A 9,191-nucleotide genomic window follows, 5' to 3' on the forward strand; every position below is an offset into this window, starting at 1 on the left:
CTTCAAACTACAGGTCCATAAGGTCCCCTTGGTAGCTCAAAAGGATTTAGTTGAGAATCAGTTTTTGGGTTAATTTGAATTGTTCAAACTAACAAGAGGGATTTAATTATATGATATAAGTAAATCGTTTCAATTATATATGATATAATTGTCATAATGTATTTGTTGCATTATACTTTAATGGGAAGGAATAAATATTTGAATCAGATTCAAATATATTTTTCTATAAATGTGATTTATAGCTGTTATGATTTATATTAAATGCCATAAAATAGAGAAAAGAAACTATAGTTCATATTGTATATTATATAATATTAACACTATAGGTTATATGTTATATTTGATATAACATATAATTTAATATAAATATAATATGTTAAGTTAGTTATCATATTTATTTATATTATTTTATTATTATTTGAATAATAACTTCCCATCTTTTCTTTCCAAACTACCTTAGTGGGTAGTTATTATTTTATGGTAAAAGGAATAAAAGAAAATTTTGATTTTCTTCTTCCTTGAATATTGCTATTGCTGAACGATTGAGTGACAGAAAAGTTCTGTGTGCTTGTTCTTGAAAGCTCTCTCAATCTTCTTCCTCCTCCACCCAAACTATCCCTCATAACAAAAATAATCAGAGCCCACCACTCATGGGTTCTTACCCTGAGAAATACCATGGACACTTTGTGGTAGTGTTCAGGTTGCTGTTCGAGAAAATCTTGAAGAAGGTTTTCAAGAAGTTACTGAGTTTGTGACTATTCGAGGAAGTTACGTGAAGGAATAGGTCTTCAAAGGTAATGTATCTTGAAACCCTTTTTCTTGTATCGAACATACTCTAATTTATTTTTGAATGCATATCTTGTATGTTTACTGTAAATTTAGTTTTCAATAAATAATGAAATTTGGATGATCCTCTTCCGCTGAAGGATCTCTTTCAATATGAGTTCCTTCATTTCTTTCCACTTGATTGAACCATAATTATTAAGTCGGCCATTCACAGTTTGTTCGTCATAATAGATGGGTCAAAAGTTGTTTTACCCCCGAAATTACATCTTTCTCTTTAAGTCCCACTGATCCTCTATGAACAATTGGGTTGTGATCCAATCACGAAACCGAGTCCCTCTCGAGCCAATGAGAGGGTATGGCCCTTTTGTTCAAGACCTGGAATCAACACATAAGAGAACAACCTATCTATTACCCCTAAAATAAGTCGGAGTGAGCTCCATCTTGCTCCTATATCCCCAGCAATCTACTCGGTCTTACCCCTGAAATGCGAGGCTTTTAAGCCGGTACTGTTGAGCCAACCCTCATCTATGCAAATGTAAGGATAATCTCGAGTTAACAGGAGTTCATAGTTAACTCAGGATTCAGGTCGAGTTTCCTAGGTCATCGATTTGAAACAGTCAGTCTTAAGAAGTAAACAACGTTATAAAGTAAGAGTGACTTATTTCTTGGTCCCGATCTTAATGTGATGAAACAGTTAGTCTTAAGCAGTTCAAAGTTTTTTTTTTTTTGAAGGAAATGACCGCAATTTGATGAACGCAATTCTCTGAGACCACTGCCACCCCCTAAACTTAGAGGATGGCAACATTCTCACTACAAGCTAAAAGCAAACTCAACAGGAATGTGATAAAAAATGCTTGAGCAAAGGTTTGCACATAATAAAACTATAGACTTTCACCATTTGAAGATGCTATTAAAAGTAAAGAGCACCTTGCGATGCCTAGCTAGAGAACGCATTGAATTATTTTTACCATCATAGATGCATCACAAAGAACCGCATTCAGACAAAGAGAATTCCAAAAGGATAATGCATAAAAGATAAGAAGAAAAAAACCTTAAGTAGAAAAACGCATGCGACAATGCTTTGGAGTTCATGCGATTGAAACTATGCGTTACTGGGTGTGGAGGATTCTTCCATTGTAACTGTGCACCAAGGAGAGTTACTATCGCACCTATAAGAAGCAAATGCACCACAACCAAGGAAGCAACCGCATATCCAAAATAACAATAAATAAAAGTGATAACCTAAACTAAGAAAGCAATGTAAAAGATAGAGCAGAAGACGTCCCTGGAGGAATTGGAGTGTTGTCACCGCAAGGAGTCTCCCATATAGGAGATGGCTCTCAACTACTTAGGTTAAGGGGTTCGCCCTGACAGTTGGAGCTTCCAGCAGTTGTTGGACGCATGATGGTTGCCAGGCGTCTAAGACTGCTTCCAGCTCATGCGACAGATAGCCTTTCTATCTCGGGGTTAATATTTGACTTTCGACGCATCACCTATACTTCAAATATTGTTTGCAGCTTGGTCGCACAATCTCCAACATGCCTAAGATTGAAGGGTTCCTACAAATTAGCAGCTAAGTCCCCGGCAATCACGCCAAAAACTTGTTGGGATAATTTAAGGGTGTGTTTTGTTTTATTTTATTATTTTAAGGACGAATGGGTTTGAACATGTAATCATGCGTTAGACATAATTGATGTGTTTGCTCCCATGCGTCTGAGGTCATGCATCGGAATGATGATGCGTTAATCTTAGCATACAACGACCACGCGTTCCTATCACAAGTTTTCTTACGCTTGCGCCAAGTATAACGCAAATGCAAGTTTCTCAGGTAATCCGAGGTCGAACACGGGGATTTGTCACTCAATAATATATATGAAATGATGCGTTTGAGGCGATGAATAAGAATAAAAATAAAGCGAAGAAGATTTAAATGTTTTACACACTACTCCTACTCCTAACTAAACAGATTGGGCAATAGAAGACTTACAATAAGAATAAGTAGAAACACAACAACCATTAATGCATAGTAATGTTTACTATCTTAAATCACCCGAGTAATCCCGGCTCGTTGCACTAACGCATCACACCTCTAGGTGGTCAGCCGCATGACTATATCTCTATAGTGCATGGTTGCATCAAGCATAAGAATGTGCCTATCTCTAGGAACAATACAAACCTTGCTTAGTGCGTTCCATCCCTTACCTTCTCAGGCAGTTAGATGCGGCTATTTAACTTATAGACAAGCAATGCAACATCCCATAGACAGGCGTTGTCACAGCCTTTCACCAAGCAAAGAGGATTAACTCACTTATACTTGCACAACACACACCTCTCAATGGGTTGCTACATGCGTCCTATCTCTAGGCTACACGATTAAGCATACGATTGACTTTGATAAATAAACGCTGAAGATAACTATGATAGAGATGAAGATAACTACACGCATGTGCTGAAGATAACATCTGCAAAAGAGAATGTTCATTAGGCTCGGAAAGATTTGCTGAAATAATTACAGATAAGGTTTTGTTTGTTCCAAGGAAAGCATATTTAAGGTGATTAGGTAACGATTTCAGTTCTAGTTCTGGTGGTTCTTCTAATGATGGACGCGGTTGTTTCGTCTGCCGCTCACTTAGACTTGGCGGCTTGAGTTCCTTCATGTTTTCTTCCAACGCGAGGAGCTCACAAACTTGGGTCACTTCTTCTTTAGGCAACTCTATTTTGTTCAGTTGAAATTTTTCATTATCTGGGAACTTTAATGCATTTAACACATTAAACTTCACTTCCTGATTGCCTACACGTATGGTCAGTTCTCCCTTGTGCATGTCTATCAATACTTTCCCAGTGGCTAGAAAGGGTCGTCCAAGAATGATTGGTACATCCCTGTCTGCTTCATAGTCTAAGATGATGAAATCCACTGGGAATATGAATTTGTCAACTTTTACCAGAACATCTTCAATCTTTCCTTCAACGGCGAGTTGAAATGTTACAAAAGTGGGCTGTGCTTCACCAATTCCCAATTTCTTGAAGATTGACAGTGGCATGAGGTTAATACTTGCTCCTAGATCACACGACGCATGTCCCACGTTCAACCCTCTGATTGAGCATGGGACTGTGAAGCTTCCCGGGTCTTTCCATTTCTTGGTACTCTGTTGCTGATTAATGCATTGCACTCCTGCATTAGCAAAATTACTTCTGTCTCGCTGATTCCCTTTTTCTTTGTTAAAATATCCTTAAAAAATTTGACGTATTTTGGCATTTGTTCTAAGGCTTCTACAAATGGAATATTGATGTGCAGTTGCCTCAGGAGTTTAAGAAAACGCTTAAATTGTTGTTCATCATTCTTCTTCATCAACCGTCTAGGAAATGGTGCGTTCAGCTGCACCGCAGGTTCTCCCGCGTTAGACGTGCTTGGCTTCAAATGGCTTGTGGATTCAGGCATCCTTTCTTCTTGATCTTCTAATCTTGTTGGACGTGTGTTGAGTTCTTTTGAAGGATTGTTGGTTCTTGGGTTCATGGTTCTTTCTACAAGAGCTTTGCCACTTCACAATATCACCACATGAAATTGCTCTTTTCCATTATTCCCTGGGGTTTCCGTGTTGCTTGGCAAGACTCCTGGTTGCCAATTCTTCAACTCACTGGCAATCTGCCCCACCTGTATCTCCAGATTTCTGATGGAAGACGTCTGGCTTTTTAGCAATGCATCGTTCTGGGTGATATATTCCTTTAAGAGGTTTTCAGGCGGAGATGCTGAACTCGACACATGACCTTCTCTATTAAAGGATTGTTGGTGCGTCTACTGCGTTAGCTGGAATCCAGGCGGCGGTCCTTGCCTTTGCTGCTGGTTTACCCCTGGGTGGTGTGACTCCTGTTGATTACCTGCCTAAGAGAAATTTGGATGGTTCTTCCATCCGGGATTATAGGTGTTTGAGAATGGGTTATTTTTAATAAAGCATATCGATTGCGGATTTTGTGGGCAATCAAAGTAGGAATGGGGATCTCCATAGCCCATACAGCTACCCATGGGCTGAACGAATGTTTGTAACTGATTTACCTTTTGTAAGTTTGATGCATTCCCTAGTGACATATTCTGCAAAAGGTTTGTCATAGTAGCCACTTGTGTAAAGAGCGTGGTTATTGCGTTAGAGTCAATAGAATTCACATTCTGAGATCGCCTCTTCCTTTCCACTCTTGCGTCGTAAGTCTCATCCACCCATTCCATATTATGTTTGGCTATGTGGTCCAATATTTCCTTAGCTTCATTATAATATTTGTCCATGATACCGCCAGCTGCATTTGCGTCGGCTGCCATTTGAGACGCTCTGTTTAAGTCGCCATAGAAGGTCTCCATCTAGATGGTTAATGGTAATCCGTGATTGGGGCAATTCTTGACCAATCCTTTAAAGCGCTCCCATGTGGCACTCAAGGTTTCAAATTCTTCCTGCTCAAAGTTCATGATCTCTCTCCACCTCCTTGCGTTTGTGGTGGGTGGGAAGTATTTCTGTATGAATTTCTCCACCAACTTTTCCCAGCTCGTGATCTCTCCAAGCTCCAAAGAACTTACCTATTGCTTTGCGTGGTCATGCAGAGAATATGGGAATAAAGATAGTCTGATAGCTTTTGGAGTGATTCCAGGAATCACAAACGAGTTGCATGTCTCCAAGAAACGTTTCATGTGGGCATGAGGGTCTTCTCCCCAAGCACCCCCAAATTGTCCAACTGTTTGGAGCATTTTTAACATTACATATTTCATCTCAAATCTTGTCCCATCTGGTGTTGGATATATGATCCCTGGTAAGAAATCATACAACACAGGCGACACATACTCCCGCATGGGACACGTACTACTGTTTGCCATTATGATAGGATTTTACGCAGCGTGGGCTAGTTGTTAAGCTAAGTTATGATTCACTTGTTCATCCGCCATTTGTTGTTGTCTGGTTTATTGTCTGAGTAGTTGTTGCCTTAACCTACGGCGACGATTAGATAGATTTCTTCATCGAAAGGTCCTTTCAACTTCGAGGTCGTATACAAGTTTAGGTGCGCTTTCCCTGCTCATAAACATTTACAAGCTTCGGCTTAGCTCGTAATACTCCCCCAACTGCAGTTTTCCTACAAAAGATACAAGCAAAATTTATGGTTAGTTTTGTTGCTGAATCCCCAGCAACGGCGTCAAAAACTTGTTCGTTGATTTCGTGATTCGAGCTTAGAAGTGTATTGTATAAATTAATTAGAAAAATAAGTGTAAATATGAATGATGCGTTAATGCGTTTATGATGCGTTAGTGATGCGTTGATGCATTAATGATGTGCAACAAGACGCATGACACTACTCTACAGACATTCAAGTTTTCCTAACTCAGATCCAAGTATGAATCCAACTAAGGTTCTTGGTAAGTCCAGGGTTGAACTCAGGGATTCAGATTAAAGCTAACACAGACTTGCGTTGTAATTGTTGTAGAAATATCCTAAGTGAATGTAGAAATGAGTTATTTACATTAAGTTGTTGTGTGTGTGTGCAAGAAGATACAAAAGGGTCAAGTAGAGGATATGAGGTCGTGTGAAAAATGGAGTTTGTTGCAAGTGATATGCGTCGATCTAAGTTAGATGTACACGAACAAGAATATTATGTCAATGAGATGATTTGTTTATCTCCGTTTATCGTTAGACTTATATTTGGCACTTCTCAATGTGAATATCATACAATACCTAACTCTAGGATGTATGCGTCAATCATAAGATGCAACAGAACACCAGTGCGTCTATCTCTAGATGTACTAACGTTTCTAACTTAATGCTGGCTTACTTATTCTCTCGAATAATTTAAGCTAAAGCTACTTTTACCAATTGATTTAGTTGGTTTAGGCATTTCGAAATGGAATTTTGCATGAAGTTATAGATGCATCCGACATAAACAAGAAATAAACAGTGATAAAGAATGATAGATCAAATATGTGAATTTATAAAGAAACTGAATGTCTTTACAAAATCAACACTTAATCAAATGAGAAGATGAAAACGATAAGTAAGATTAAATGAAAAGAGTCAAGCCACAGAGTACAATCTCTTGTCCTCTTTGGCTCAATTCTGGTTCGTGTACAACCATTTGTGGAAGAATCGGAAGAAATGTCTCTCTCGAGATCAGTTTCCTCCGCTCCTTGATTGGCAATGGTGATGGTTATCTTCCCTCTTGTTCTTCTCATCACCACAGCATAGCTCTACAGTCTCAAAATTTCAGAATTATACAATGAGCTAAAAGATTTTTTCATCTGGTGGGATTTCTTCTATTTATAGGCGTCGGTCTTCTTCAACTTGATGATTGGTAGCATTAAATTCCATACCCTGGTTGGCCGTCTGACACTCAGATGCTTTTCAACGCCGCCCGCTACAAATGTCCATGCTTGCAAGTGGTGATTTGACACAAACAGCCTGAATCAATGAATCTTCCTTGCGTTGAATCCCTCCGATGCATGCCCCATGCGTTAGACTTTGCCTGCGACACTTTTCTTAATCATGCATTAGACTTCTTTGAGATCCTGCAATATCATGTGCTAGTGTCACAGTATTTTAGCAATAAACATTCTTTTGCATGAGTTTGATAGTGTTCAAGTAATTCCATGTGTTTCCTCTACAAGTGATGAAATTTTACCATTAAAGACCCTAATTGTTCCAACGTTTGGGCCACAATAACTTGTATTTCTACAAGTTATCAGTCTGATTGGGGAGTTGGGAACTCAACTACATAAGACGTAATTCACTCCTCCCCAAAGCAGGGGTAAGTAGATAAATTGCTTCTTTATGGGCTGATTTTGGGGCTTGAACAATGTGGCACCACACCTTTTCATGGCCCGAGAAGTGTTCACTCATAGTGGGATTATGATGTATTGTTCATTAGAGGAATCAATGGTACTTAAGGAGTTAGATGTAACTATGAGGGAAAAATGGTAAATTGGCCAACTATATTTATGAGTGATTTGTGAAGGATTATCGTACGGTTGATTGGTTATATTCGATGGACATAGAAATATTTCTATAGTGCGAAAAGTGCAGCTGTCGGTCTTCAGTGGAATGCTGTTGATTATTTTTAGGGAATGGCTTTGTTTTGTTTTATTTAAGGACGGCTAGGGTTATACATGAATTCATGCATTAGACATGGCTCATGTGTCCGCACCCATGCGTCTGAGGTCATGTGTCGGAATAAAGGTGCATTAGACTAATATGCAATGACCACGCGTTCCTATCACGAGTTTTCTTATGCTCGCGCCAAGTATAACACAAACGCAAGTTTTTCGGGTAATCCGAGGTCGAAAACAGGGACTTGTCACTCAATAATTCTTGTGAAACAATGCGTTTGAGGCGATGAAAAGAAAAATAAAAAGAAGTTTAATAGATATACAGACTATTTCTACTCCTAACTAAACAGATTGAGCAATAGAAGACTTGCAATGAAAATAAGTAGAGACATAACAACCATTAACGCATAGTAATGTTTATTATCTTAAATCGCCCGAGTAATCCCAGCTCATTACACTAACGCGTCGCACACCTCTCGGTGATCAGCCGTATGACTATATTTCTATAGTACATGGTTGCGTCGAGCATAAGATTGTGCCTATCTCTAGGAACAATGCGAACTTTGCTTTAGTGTGTTCCATCTCTTACCTTCTCAGGCAGTTAGACGCGACTATTTAACTTATAGACAAGCAATGTAACATCCCCTAGACAGGCGTTGCTACAACTTTTCACAAATCAAAAAAGATTAACTCACTATACTCGCACAACACACACCTCTCGGTGGGTTGCTTCATGCGTCCTATTTTTAAGCTACACGATTAAGCATGCGATTGTCTTTGATAAATAAACGTTGAAGATAAACTATGATAGAGATGAAGATGATGAAGAAGACGGCAATGAAGGAGTTAAGATTTGCATTGATCACAAAATATCTTAATAACTTAAGCTAAAATGTAATACAACACAGAGATTAGAAGAGAAAGGAAGGACTTTGTGTCAAGGCTGTCGGTGGTGCCATGGTTGAGTGGTAGAGATGTCTTTCTCGGGCTCTATCTCCGACAAATGCTCCGATCGTCACTCGATCTGGGTTGTGGAGATGAAGAATTCTCACTGAAAATCTCTTTCAAGCTCTCATCTATGATCACAAACTTCTGCCTCGAATGTCTTAAAATGAAGGTCCCAAGGGCTATTTATAGAGTTTTGATGCCGACAGCTATAATGATGACGGTATGGCTCACTTCTGCTTTTGTCGCAGTATGGGCATTATCACATCGCCTTAACTTGTTGATACTCCTAAGGTATGTGTCTGAGCTTAATTTAGCTAAAGCTATCAACGCGTTCTACCCATCTTGCGATCTTCTATTATGGCTATCACGCCGTGGCCGCAATCTCCAT

At 39.1% G+C, this 9,191-nt stretch overlaps 1 non-coding gene across 1 annotated transcript; it reads left to right on the forward strand.

Annotated features, from left to right (window-relative positions):
- Positions 1-5,150: 5,150 nt before the first annotated feature.
- On the forward strand, positions 5,151-5,256 carry LOC120076976 (small nucleolar RNA R71). The gene has a single exon (XR_005481719.1). It is a non-coding gene; the product is annotated as a small nucleolar RNA R71 (small nucleolar RNA).
- Positions 5,257-9,191: the final 3,935 nt, after the last annotated feature.

Source organism: Benincasa hispida, chromosome 4, assembly GCF_027475165.1.
Source record: "Benincasa hispida cultivar pf3 chromosome 4, pf3_genome.v1.1, whole genome shotgun sequence".
Lineage (NCBI taxonomy): Eukaryota > Viridiplantae > Streptophyta > Magnoliopsida > Cucurbitales > Cucurbitaceae > Benincasa > Benincasa hispida.